The sequence below is a fragment of the Acomys russatus genome, chromosome 19, assembly GCF_903995435.1.
Source record: "Acomys russatus chromosome 19, mAcoRus1.1, whole genome shotgun sequence".
Lineage (NCBI taxonomy): Eukaryota > Metazoa > Chordata > Mammalia > Rodentia > Muridae > Acomys > Acomys russatus.
The window spans coordinates 47,026,038-47,040,459 of NC_067155.1; positions in this window are offsets into that span (position 1 = coordinate 47,026,038).

The following is a 14,422-nucleotide window of genomic DNA, read 5'->3' on the forward strand; positions in this document are numbered from 1 at the left end:
AGGAGAGCAACGCATGGTTAGTGCATGGCATGAGAGCTGCATGTAACCCTGGGGCATTCTGCTAGAGGAGACGGCACACAGAGAAGCCCCAAAGACACAGCCTTAAAACCTGGACAACTACAGCATCAGGTTTTCTTTTACTTTTTTTTTTTTCTTTAAAAACATTTTTGCCCAGCACTGGTAGTGCATGCCTTTAATCCTAGCACTTAGGAGGCAGATTTCTGGGTTCGAGACCAGCCTGGCCTACAGAGTCCTGTGAAGCAGAGTCTGGCTTCAGACTATGTAGTCAAGGATAACCCTGACCTCCCGAGTCTCCTGTCACTACTTCCCTTGGTTGGTGTATCAGTCTTTGTAGCCCCCCAACCCCCGCACCCTGATTTGTTGGTTCTGTTGTTCTCCTTGTGAAGCTCCTGTCCCCTTCAGGTCCGTCTATCCCCCAACCCTTCCCTATGTCTCCCTGTGCTCTGCCCCAGAGTTTGGCTTTGAGTCTCAGCATCTGCTTCGATCCCCTGCTGGGTGGAGTCTCTCAGAGGACCTCTGTGGTAGGCTCCGGTCCTGTCCCCTCTCTTCAAGCACTTCCGGTGACACAGGGTTTCTTTGCGCAGTCTTGGCTGTCCTGGAACTCACTCTGTGGACCTGGCTGGCCTTGAACTCGCAGAGACCCACCTGCCTCCCTGGTGCTGGGATTAAAGGCGTGTGTGACACTATGCCTGGCTACGTAGGCATTTGTTGTTGTTGTTGTTGTTGTTGTTGTTGTTATGATACTCTAGATGGTCTTTTGGCAGAGACCTGGTAAGATACAATTTCATGTTAGGCACCTAGGATGAGGGGCACCATGGGAATTCAGAAGTCTTGGTCAGTAGAGGCCTATGGATCCCACAAAGGAAAATACAACCTGTTCATTTAGACAGAGCCGTAGCAGGGCTGGAGATGTGGCTCAGAGTTTAAGAGCACTGACTGCTCTTCCAGAGGTCCTGAGTTCAATTTCCAGCAACCACATGGTGGCTCACAACCATATATAATGTGATCTGATGCCCTCCACTGGCCTGCAGGTGTGCATGAGGTCAGAGCACTGTATACATAATAATAAATAAATAAATCTTAAAAAAAAAGGCAGAGCACAGCAAGCGGTAGCTTTTTGTTTTTGTGTTTTTTACCCGAGACAGGGTTCCTCTGTGTAGCCCTAGCTGTCCTAGAACTCGCTTTGTGGACCAGGCTGGCCTTGAACTCAGAGATCCACTTGCCTCTGCCTCCTGGGCCCTTGGATTTAAGGCATGGGCCACCACAGCCTGATGACATTGTTTAAAATGAAGAAAAAAATACTTAAATTGTCCTTTACCCAGCCCTTTCCACAACTCTTTTTTGGAGCCAAGGTCTCACTCTGTAGCCCAGGCTGGCTTTGAACTCCTGGTCATTCTTCTGCCTCAGCCTGCCTACTGTGGGAAGGACAGGCATGAGCTCCCACCGTTCTCATACTCTTTGATGTCTCAGACTCACAGATTTTAAAAAACAGAGGCTACCAAGCACTGGAGTACAAGGCTTGAATCCTGGCACCAGCAGGTGGGTCTGTGTGAGTCTGAGGTCAGCCTGGTCTACAGAGCTCTAGGCCAGCTAGGGCTACACAGAGACCAGTTTCCCCAGAGCAAAAAAGAAAGGAACAAAAGCCCAGAGGGCTGTGAATGTTATCTACTTCGAGATCCTTCTTCTTAGTGTTTTCATTCCATTTCCCAGAACATAGTGAACACAGTGTCCTTGCCTTATTAATTGAAAGGCTTCAGAAAGATTAGACTCTCTTTTTTTCTTAGAAATGGGGGAAACCAAGGCCGGGGCTCTAGTTAAGTTGGTAGAGCACTTGCCTAGTAGTCATGAATCCCTGAGCACCATCTCCAGTGTCTAATGAGCTGGGCTTGGTGGTAGACACCTGGACTCCAGCCCTCAGAAGTAGAGGGAGGAGGATTAGGAGAGCAAGATCGTCCTTGGCTACAGAGTGAGTTGGAGGCCAGGCTGGGAAACATAGACTCTGCCTAAAAGTTGGAGGAGGGGGAAGAAGGGGAGTAAGGGGAGGAGAGGGAGGAAGGGGAGGAAGGGACAAGGGGAGAAGGGGAGGAGGGAAGAATGGGAGGAAGAGGAGAAGGGGAGGAAGGAGAGGAGGAAGGGAAGGGGAGGAAGAGGAGGAAGCAGAGGAAGAGGAGGGGTAAACCAGGCATTTCAACAGCAGAGGGAAATGCACAGATTTGCTAATTACCATAAAAGAACAGTCTTTTTGTCTGCTCACAAAGATGCCCTGGAAAATAGCTCTCAGACTGCTAGTGATGGAAATGAAGATGCCATCTCTTTTCTTAAAACGTGTTTTTTTTAATCAGCATATATTAATTATAAACAATAATGGATTTCATGATGGCATTTTCACTAACTCTTCCCCCAAGGAAAGCATTTCTGTAAAGCATTTTTCTATTCAGGGAGAGAAAACCAGCTGCTTCAGCAGCATATTCCCCTGAGATAAGGGAGCCATTCACTCACTGCCTGACACGTGACACCAATCTGAAACTGTCACAGCCACTTCACCAAGAGTCAGACCTTCCCAGATTAACTTAAAAGCATGTTAGCAGCACCCAGGCGGCAGAGGCAGGCAGATCTTTGTGAGTTCGAAGCCACCCTGGTCTACATAGCAAGTTCCAGGCCAGTCATGGATGACCACAGCAAGACCGTGTCTGAAAAAAGTACCTTATGGGCCGGGTCAGCAGGGTAAAGGAGTGTGCTGCCAAGGCTCATGGCTGGAGTTTGATCCCTGACTTCTGTAAGCTGTCCTCTGACTTCCACATATACTTCACAAAACAAGCAAACAAATTAATTAATTAATTAATAAAATTAATATCTTTAGGAACTAGACTCCACATGTAAGCTCTCAAAGAGAGCCAGATACAAATAAATGAAATGTCCTTAAGTTTCAAGCTCAATGATCTCAAAGCCAAACGTGATATCAGAAAGTACATTCATCCGGGTTGGAGAGATGGCACTGGCTGTGCTTGCAGAGGACTCAGGTTCAGTCCTCAGTACTGGTGGGGTGCAACTATCTGTAACTTAAGTTCCAGGAGCTTTGACACCCCCTTCTGGCTTCTGCCAGCATCAGGCATGTACAAAGTGCATATACACATATGTAGGCAAAACAGTCATACACACAAAATACAAATTCAAACACAAATACAAATGATGATGATGATGATGACAACGACGATGACGACGACAACAACAACAACCCTATGAGGTGGTAGTGCGGCACACCTTTAATCCCAGCACTTGGGAAGCAGAGACAGAGGCAAGCGGATCTCTGTGAGTTCAAGGCCAGCCTACTCTACAAAGTAAGTCCTGGACAGCCAGGCTGGCACAGAGAAACCCTGTCTCTGAAAACCAAAAATCAAGCCAAAAAACAACCTTACATCTATTAAGTCAGTCAGGGCAGGGTTCAGAAACTGAAAAGGACACCGAGGTTGCTAAGTTAAGATTTTTCCAAAGGCCTGCTAGATAATCCCCTGCTGTATGTTATAAAAAGGGGCGAAATGGAGCTAGGAAAATGCTGGCCTCAGCTAGGCATGCTCATGCACACCCTCTCATGCCAGCTCTCGAGAAATTACTATGGGGAGATCACTGAGAGTTTGCAGCCAGCCTGTGTACCTAGCAGGTTCCAGGCCAGCCAGAGCTATGTGCACCCATTGAAACTGTTGTGGCTGGAGATATGGCTCCACAGTTAGAAGGGCTTGGTGCTCTTTCAGAGGACCTGGGTTTGGTTTAGGTTCCTAGCATCCGTGATGGTCTGTTCCCAATCACCTGTAATTCTAGCTTCAGGAGATACAGAATACTCTTCCAGCCCCTGACCTGCACTCACGTGTGCGTATCTCCACATACACGTATAGGCATAATTAAAAAAAAAATAAGATACATGTGTGGAACTCACTATGTAGACCAGACTGGCCTGGAACTCACAGAGATCCAACTACCTCCTAAGTGCTTGGATTAAAGGCTTGAATCAAGCCAGGCTAAATAAGTTAAATAAATTTCTTTGTTATTTCTCTCTCTCTCTCTCTCTCTCTCTCTCTCTCTCTCTGTTTGCTTTTTGAGACAGACTTTCTCTGTGTAGCCCTGGCTGTCCTGAAACTAGCCCTGTAGACCAGGCTGGCCTCAGACTCACAGAGACCTGCCTGCCTCTGCCTCTGCCTCCTGAGTGCTGGGATTAATGGCATGCGCCACCACCTCTGGGATTCTCTTAAAAAGATTTTGTATTGCGATATACGTTATAAAATCCAACAAAAGCCACAATCAGATAGGAAGCATGCTGAAATATATCATGTGAAATATTTTCCAAATACATTTAATTTGTAAAACATTTTATGGTATTTTTACATTAAAAACCTTATTTAGAGGCTGGAGAGATGGCTTGGTGGTTAAGAGCACTGATTGTTCTTCCAGAGGTCCTGAGTTCAATTCCCAGCACCCACATAGTGGCTCACAACCATCTATAATGGGATCTGATGCCTTCTTCTGATGTTTTCTTTTGTCATGTAGGCATATATGCAAACAGAGTATTCATATACATAAATAAATCTTTTAAAATCTTATTTAGTATTCTGTGGGGGGGGGGCATGTGTCATGGTATACATGGAGTTGGTTACATGGGTCCCAGGGACTGGGTTTAGCGGCAAGCATTTTATCCTTGGAGCCATCTTATCAGCCCAAGTTTGTACATGTTGTATGAAAGAGTTTAAATCTGAAGAGATTTTGACGTCACGCACCTAAGGAGACACCTCATTTACATTTTCCTGGCTCAGGAAGTGCTTTTTCCCCTCACTATAACTGTCTGGTGACTCGTCTTCATATCTCGCCGATGCGCGATGTTGAGCTTCAGGGAGGCAGCGCTACGCCTGCTTGTTCACTGCTTTATTTTCAATGCCCAGTGCCTGCCAGTAAGTTCTTCCTAAGTGAATACATGAAGGAGTTTTCCTGTCTGCTTTCATGCTTTGTATTTGTTCTAATTCTTTCTTTATTCTGGGGGCAGGATCCCATGTAACCCAGGCTGGCTACCTGTGACAGAGGAATGCGCACACTCTGTGTAGCTGACAGCAAGACACTGATGTAAACGGTAATGCAACCAGTCGGCGCAGGAGTGAACCACTAACGGCTTAGTACGTGTAATCACCAGTGATTTAAGGGCTTATTATACCTCTATTTTTATTATGGTTTATATTAGACTTATACATATAATAGAATGTACTTCAACACACACACAGTTTTCTTTTCTTTTAAAGATTTATTTATTTATTATGCAGTGTTTTGCCTGCATGTAGACCTGCATGCCAGAAGAGGGCACCAGATCTCTTTATAGATGGTTGTGAGCCACTGTGTGGTTTCTGGGAATTGAACTCAGGACCCATGGAAGGTCAGGTGGTGCTCTTAACCTCTGAGCCATCTCTCCAGCCCAACAGCATCAGTTTTCTACATCATGTATACCGGCCTTATTTATTTTTATTATTTTAGTTTTTTGAGGCAGGACCTCATGCGGGTCAAGCTGGCTTCAAGTGTATTAACTGTCATCTGGCAAAGGGAGGCAGCACAGCGTCTGTTAGCCTTACAAATGTTTTGCTCAGTAGAGTTAGCATGGAGCTAGCTGCGCTATGGTTGACCTGAGCCAGGGGGTTGTGCAGGCCTAAGTCCAGCACTCAGAGAAGTAGCAAGAAAACTGCAAATTCAAGACTAACCCCAGAAGCTTAGGTCCTACCTCAAAATTTAGTAGAGCGGCTGCCTTGCATGTGGGAAGCCCTGGGTTCAACCCCCAGTACCACAAACGAACAAACAAATAAATGTGTGTCACTTAAGACAGATATATAGAGACAGAAGCACAAAGTCAGATGTGGTGCAGAGGCGAGGCAGAGGTTCCACAGCCCTTCTAGGCAGAGCATCCAGAAAATACGGAAAATAAGTTTATAATAATGGGATAGGAAAGACTTTACATATGAAAGACCCAAGTTCCTCGAGGGACACTGGGTAAAGACGTCTTGGAGAGGGGCTCGGCCAGAAACAGTGAACACAAGGAGTTGACTGTAGCCCATCCTCTCCCGGGACACTCAGCACTTACCAGGTCTCCAAAGACAAAGGGCACTCAGGGCGGCTCCGCCCCATGATGCAGCTGCCCCTGCAGCTTGGACCCAGGGAGGGAAAAGGTGCTGAGGATGCTGACAGTCCTGACGCTTGAGCCAATGATGCCCTGTGTTTGGGCCCCTGGGGCTAGATTAGCTGCCTGAGGTAGGTCTTTCCACCTGTAGGAGCTCAAAGGCTACCCAGCTGGGGTTTCGGATTTTTGAATGCACATGTGCCCGCGGTGTGAGGCCATGCTCTTCCCACTGTGTCCCAGATTCTAAGGGGCTCTGCTAGGCAAGTCGGCCCTTCCCTGGGGAGCTGCAGACCTCCTAGTCTGAAGGAGGGTCTGCTGAGTCTTCTCCCTCAGCCTTACACAGGAGTTCCTGTTCTGAGTGCCCCAAATGGGTGAGCCCAGGACCTGGTGGACCACCCTTGTCAATCAGAACTGTACCCTTTGCAGATGTCATTCTCCCAAAGTGACAACTCAGCTGTGATTCACCTCATCCTGGAGCCATCCCCACATTCCCCAGCTGTTCATTTTACGTTGATGAAAACTAAATACATGAAACATCTAATTACAGGTCCACTGAATGAAATTCGTGTGTGTGTGTGTGTGTGTGTGTGTGTGTGTGTGTGTGTGTGTGTGTGTGTGTTTTCATGAGCAAGCTTTTGAGGGTTAAGACCAGACCTGAAAAAAAAACTTCTATACTGAATTATATCCCCTGTCCTTTTTTCATTAAACTTTAAAAAGATTATTTATTTAATTTGTATGAATGCTTTGCCTGCATGTATGTGTTTGCACAATGTGCCTGGTGCTTGCTGACTTCAGAAGACATTTGACCCTTTGGTCCTGGAGTTATGGATCCCCATAAGAGCAAAAAGCACTCTTAATTTCTGAGCCATCTCTTCAGGCCCACGATTTGTTTGTTTGTTTGTTTCTCCCTCTCTTCCTCTTCTTCCTCCTCCTCCTTCTATTTTGTGAAATAGGTCTCTCCATGGTACCCAGGCAGGACTTGAACTTGCTATCCTGCATCAGCCGCTTTTTACATTTTTTTTTTCTTTCTTTCTAAGACAGGGTTTCTCTGTGTAGCCTTGGCTGTCCTGGACTTGATTTGTAGATCAGCCTACTATAGGGATCCGCCTGCCTCTGCCTCCCTAAGTGCTGGGATTACAGAGGTGTGCCACTGCACCCGGCTCTGCTTCAGCCTCTTAACTGGCTTTGCGGGTCTGCAGCATCAGGCTCAGCTACAGTGGAATTCTTGCTTAGCTAGAACTCACAGTTAATGGGTCAGTGTTCCTTCTCTATCCTACACCAGCCCCTCGCCCCTTTTCTGTTTGCTCTGAGACAGGTTTTTGCTAACCTAGGCTGGCTTGGCATTCGTGGCACTCCCAAGCACTGGGATTACAGGCATGAACCATCATGGCCATATTAAGCTTAGCACTCTTTATTACTAAAGTCGAATGTAAAGGGTGGCTTGCCAACTAATGCTGATTATAACCAGATTTTACATCTTTCATCTTTGAAAAGCTTTTCAGATAGGAACTGTCAAATACTGGTCCACGGGCATACCATTTAACTTGAGTGTGTTCATTGCTTGGACTGCATTTATGCAGCTCTATAATGTTCTTCTGTGGATGCTCGCCCTTTGGCGTGTCATTCATGCTGGCTAATGACACTCACTTGAAGCTTAGGTGGGAGCTCTTCAGCCACAGAAATGGCTTTTGAAATACCACAATATCTTTTCAATGTCATAGAAGGCTGAAACTGCTACAAGAACTACAGTTTGAGCCTGGGAAATAGTATTTGTTACTTCATCAAGGCAGCCAACTGGAGCTGGCTGGTAGCCATCAAATCCCAGCAATCCTCCTGTCTCCATTCTCAGAAAACAGAATTACAGGTAAATGGTGGTTAGTGGGATCTGAACTCAAATCCTTATGTACGCATTGCAAGCACTCTTATTCACTGAGTCATCACCCCAGAACCTTCTTTTAAAAAGAAGATGGTCAAGCCGGGCAGTGGTGGCACACGCCTTTAATCTCAGCACTTGAGAGGCAGAGGCAGGCGGATCTTTGTGAGCTCGAGGCCAGCCTGGTCTACAAAGTGAGTCCAGGACAGCCAAGGCTACACAGAGAAACCCTGTCTCGAAGGATGGGGGGGAGGGGGAGAGAAGAAGCTGGTCACTTTGCATCTTATAGAGCAGAAGCAGGCGCAGATGAACACTGGGCAACGCCAGACCTGAGGCTGGGGTATGGTGGGCCTTCCCACCTCAGCCGGCATGTTCAGAGGCATCGAGGCAGGCTAACCCTAGTTTCGATAAGCCTTACAGCCTCATCCATTGACTCACTTCTTAGGTATTTCTAGGTGCTGTTGGTTTGACAGTATAAATCATTATGCCCACTAGGACTGAATATACCCTCAAACGTGAGTCAACCCCAAAATCAAAACAAAACAAAGAAACCACCCTTGAGCTGCTTTTGTTAGTCCAGTCTCCCCTCCAACTCCCCCCTAATCCCCCTCCACCCTCCAGCGATGAAAAAATAACTAACACAAGGGGCTTCCAAACAGCAGTTCACCTTGGAGTCAGACCATGGGTTCCTTCTCAAGGCGACTCTGGCTTCAGCACTTTGGAGCTTTTTTGGGAGATAAGTGAGAGACTTTTTCCCCCCAAAGAAAGACAATTGTGCCTGTTTCGGTAACTCCCCAATCCCGGGAGGCTTGGGAAACTTCCCCCAGCTGGGATCTCAGCATCTTTATGGATAAGAATGTTCTGGGACTCCCTTCTAAGCTTATCCCGGCCAAAAAGGAGTCTCCCCCGCCCTCCCAGATAGGGAGCAAGGATGGCAGATGTCAGGATTTTTTGTTTCCTTCTGTATGCGATTGCAGTCCTGTTTCTGAATCTTACAGGTTCCCTCTCATGTTAATGTCCAGTTGTCTTTCAGGGTCATTGGCCTCAGGGTGTGGCCACAGAATTGTTCTTACTATTCTTCCTGGTGGAGGAGGAGGTGGGGTGGTGAAGGATGGGGTGTGTGTCTCTGTTCTGCCCTCTGAGATCCCGTAGTAGTTTTCCTCTTCCTCCAGCTTTGTTCTCATCTGCACCCTCTCCCTCTGGCTTTCCCTTTCTCATCCTCCATTTGTTTTTCCTTCAGAGTCTTGTTATGTAGCCCTGTAAGTACCTCAAGTAAAACTCACTAAATATCTGAAGCTGGCTTCAAACTTGAAGTTCTCCTGCCTTGCCTGATGTGTGCCACTATGTGTGCCCCAGATGTTGCTATTATTTTTCAAGACAGGGTTTTTCTGTGTAGCCCTACTTGTCCTGGAACTCACTCTGCAGACCAGGCTGGCTTCGTTGAACTCAGACATCCACCTGCCTTTGCCTCCTGAGTCCCGGGATTAAAGGCATGTGCTACCACTGACCTGCTCCACCATGGTTTTTGAATCACTGGTGTAGATTTCAATCCAGCAGAAAAAGCAAAGCACATGCCAGCATTGCTAGAAAAAAAGAAATAGAAAAAGAAAACAAAACAATTTCATAGGTACCCTGAAACAAACAGGAATTTCTAAGGGCACAGCAATCATATTTTGAGATAACTTGCTCTATATTTAAAAAGCATTTCCTCTTACTTTTAACTGTGTGTAGATGTGTGTGGTTACACGTGGGCATGTGCATATGAGTGCAGGGTTCCATCGAGGCCAGAGGCGTTGGATCACCTGGAGCTGGCGATAGAGAGGGTTGTGACCTGACTGATGAGAGTGCTGGGAACTGGACATGGGTCCTCTGGAACAGCAGCAAGTGCTCTTATCCACTGACCCATCTCTCCAGCCTCCATCTGCTCGAGATTTACCTACTAGAAGAACACTTTTCTTTGTGTAAGGGACTGGCAATTAGCCTTTATTCGTTTTGTTAATGAGACGTAGTTGGAGTTTTTTGGGTTTTTTTTGTTTGGTTGGTTTGGTTTTTTGTTTTGTTTTGTTTTGTTTTTTTTCAAGACAGGGTTTCTTGGTGGAGACCTGGCTCTCCTGGACTCACTTTGTAGAAAAGGCTGGTCTCAAATTCACAGTGATCCGCCTGCCTTTGCTTCCTGAGTGCTGGGATTAAAGGTGCGTGCCACCACGCCCAGCCCTAGTTGGAGTTTATTAAAACACATTTTTAGCCTAGATTTGTTTTTTAATAAGCGCAAGGATTAAGAGAAAGAGAGGCCACTGGGAAGAAGGTAAGACTCCCAAGAAAGGATAGGTGTGGCCTTCTCAGAGGACAGTTTCAGTCACATGATTAGGAATGCAGAGCTTGCACTTTAGCAGACTTGTCACAATGTCACCAGCGATGCAGAGGCCGCCACTCTTCCTTTTGTAGTTATTGACTTCAACTTCTTCTGTTTATTTTGAGACAGGGTCTCTGATAGCTCATGTTGGACTCACACTGACTGTGCTGGGTCGTTTTGTTACCTTGACACAAGCTAAAGTCATCTGAGAGGCGGGAACGTCAGTTAAGAAAAATGCCTCCGTAAGATGGGGCTGCAGGCAAGCCTGTGGGGGCATTTTCTTAGTAAGTGATTGATGGGGAGGGCTCAGCCCATTGTGAGTTGTGCCATCCGAGTGGTCCTCAGTTTTATAAGGGAACAAACTGAGCAAGCCAGAAGGACCAAACCAACAAGCAGCACTTTTCCATGGCCTCTGCATCAGCTTCTGTCTCCAGGTTCCTGCCTTGTGTGAGTTCCTGTCCTGACCTCCTTCAGTGATGAACAGCAATATGGAGGTATAAGCCAAATAAACCCTTTCCTCCCCAACTTGCTTTTTGGTAATGGTGTTTTGTTGCAGAAATAGAAACCCTAGCTAAGAGAAGTTGGTACCAAGATAGTGGGGGAATTGCTGTCACATACCTGGCCATGTTTCCGGGGGAGGATTTTTGGAAGGACTTTGGAACGTTGGGCTAGAAAAGTCATTGAGTATTGAGAGTGCAGTGAGCTGTTCTGTTTGAGCTTTGAAAACAATGTTGAAAGAAGTACAGGTGATGGAGGCCTGGCTCGTGAAATGTCAGCGGAAACCAAAGGCTCTACCAGTCATGTACCTGAAGAATCTTCGATGTCTGCTCAGCTGGAGCTAAAGAATCAGCTGTTATTAACAAGAGACCAGAACCACTAAAATGAACTCTTCGTTTTACTGGGATCAGTGATGCTTAGAATTCAGCAGCGATTAAAAAGAGACCAGCACAGGTGGTGGTGGCACAGGCCCTTAGCCTCAGCACTCGTGAGGCAGAGGCAGGCAGATCTCAGTGAGTTTGAGTCCAGTTTGGTCTACAAAGTGAGTTCAGGACAGCCAAGGCTACACAGAGAAACCCTGTCTCAAAACAAACAAACAAACAAACAAACAAACAAACAAACAAACCCAGCATCATGGAGGTGAAATCTTCTGGGAAGTGTTTCCTAAGAGTCAGCAACACAGAAGCTGTGTTCCAGAGGCCTCGATCCCGGCAGCTGATCTTGGTTGTAAAAGTCACCCAGGCGGTGCTGGGTTTGAAGGCACGGAGGGGCCACGGAGAGCACAGATGAGGCCTAGCACCGTGAGAGGCCAGGAGAGGCCACAGGTGAAGATGCAGCCTCAGTGGCAGCTGAAGGCCCAGGACTGAAGGAGTCAGGCTGAGAAGCTGAGGCCTGGTACAGTGAAGCAAGACCAGGAGAGGTTATTGGTGAAAGTGCAGCCCAGTTGCTGCAGAAGACTCCAGCATTTTGGAGATGGCAGTACCATGGGCTGACCACCAAGAACAGCAGCAGCAGGAAATGGAGCCTGCTGGACCTTAAAAGACAAGCTGTGTGCTGCAGAGGGCAGAGCTGGAGAAGTGACCCAAGGCCCAAGGTGAGTGAAGGCCAGATATTGGGCATTACTTTGATCTGATTGTGACTGTGCCCTGGCATTTTCCTTTTGACGTAAGGAAATATTTAACTTAGTTTTGGTTTTATAGTAGCCCACAGTTGAGAGACTGAATTTTAAAAGAGATTTTAGGTTTTAAATGAGACTGTTTTTTTAAATAAAGAGATTGAATTTTAAAGGGTTTGAATTTGTAAAGACTGGAAAATTTTAAGTTTGCAGAATATTTTATATGGTGGTGTTATTAATGTGTGGTCTTGGGGACGAATGAGAAAGGAAAAAGGCTGTAGCTTAATTTTGTTGTATTTGCATGTCGAGTGATAAGGGATCAGTTGTGCTGGATTGTTTTATGTCAACTTGACAGAAGCTAAAGTCATCTGAGAGGAGGGAACTCAAGGAAGACAATGCCTCCATAAGATAGGGCTGCAGGCAAGCCTGTGGGGTATTTTCTTAATTAGTGATTGCTGAGGGAGGGCCTAGCTCACTGTGGATGCCATCACTGAGCTGGTGGTCCTGAGTTCTATAAGAAAGAAGGCTGAGCAAGCCATGGGGAGCAAGCCCGTAAGCAGCATCCCTCCATGGCCTCTGCATCCCTCAGCTCCTGCCTCCAGGTGCCTGCCCTGTTTGAGTTCCCATCCTGACTTTCTTTGATGATGAACAGCAGTATGGAAGTGTAAGCTGAATAAACCCTTTCCTCCCCAACTTGTCCCCCCCCCCCCAGGGTGTTTCATCACAGCAATAGAAACCCTAACTAAGATATGGACTAAACATCAGATAATGGTCTTGAACTCCTGATCCTCCTGCCTCTGCTCCGTCCCCTTAAGCGCTGAGATTATAGGCATATGCCACCAAATCTGGCACTTAACTTTATATTCTGAGAATGGGTAATTATAAGAAGTTATGAAACAATCCCCTTTTTAGTTTTTGAACATTATTGATTGCAGATAAGGACTGAAAATCATGACAATGGCCAACATTAAGATTATAGTAGGCCGGGCCTTGGTGGTGTGCGCCTTTAATCCCAGCACTCAAGAGGCAGAGGCAGGTGGGTCTCTGTGAGTTCAAGGCCAGCCTGGTCTACATAGTGACAGGCCAGGACAGCCAAAGTTACACAGAGAAACCCTGTCTCAAACAAACAAAAACAAAAAACAAAACACCAAACAAACCAAAAAAAGTAAATAACAACAAAAAAGAATCTACTAAATATATACAGAAATTTCACATGTGCTAGGGTAACGTACAGTGGAACACAGGCCATATGTGAGAGGATCTTATTTAGCATCAAGGAAACATGAGATAAACTAATATACTACTGCGGAGTAATCTCAAGGCGTGTCAAATAAAACAGAACCACTCTTTGTTTAGTTTCACAGTACACAAATTAAAAACAAAAACAAAACCAACATTCCTTAATGGGGCTTGGAGAGATGGCTCAACAGGTAAGAACATTTGCTGTAAGCTGGGCCTGCCAGTGCACACCTTTAATTCCAGCACTCAGGACTTTAATTCCAGCACACAGAGGCAGGTGGATTTCTGAGCTCAAGGCCAGCCTGGTCTTCAGAGAAAATTCTGGTTTTTTTTTTTCAGAGGACCTGGATTTCCTAGCACTCACATGACAGCTCACAAGTGATTGTAATTCTAGTTTCAGGGCACCCAATGTCATCTTCTGACCTCCAGGGTACCAGGCTTGCACATGGTGCATATGTATACACACATACATGCAGCAAGACACTCAAATGCATGAGACAAAAATACATAAATCCTTAAAAAAAAAAAAGTCTCACATTCTTACTATCTTTTTGCTGTACTCAAAAAGTAGGTTAGCGTGGCCTTCTCATGCCGTCCTCCTTAGAACTCGGGACAACACTCTTTTGTGCCTTAACTCCCTTGTTCCCAATTGTTGCAAACGCAGTTGATATTAATTTGGACCAAATCTGCAGATCCCGAGGGAGAGCACAGCAGTCTCAGAGTCCACTCGGACCGCGCATTTCACAGCCGAGACCCGGATCAAGTAAGTTGCTTGACATTCCTCGGCCTGAAGGTACCGCAGGAGGTAAATTGCCAGGCACAGTGCTAGGTGCCTCAAGCAAGGTGCTTCGTAAATGAACAAAAATTAATGGGTTGGGTTTGGTTCCTAAAGAATGCGTGTAGATTTTTAGGAGCCTGCTTTCCTTTTTACAGTGGTCCCTAATTTCGCCTCTTTTCAAGTCTCCTTCAAACTCCGGCTTCAGGTGTAAGCTCCTCTGGGAACTGAAGTCATCCTCAGTGTCTGTTTTCTCATGCTCAGCAGAGCCGTTTAAATGGAGGACTGAGTATGGTGCTAAGTGTGTACGGAATGTCTCAGTGAAATCCATGGCCGGCTAGAACAACCCACGAAGAAGTTATCTCAGGGACGTCTTGGATTTTGAGAGAGCTTCTCTTTCTCTTCAT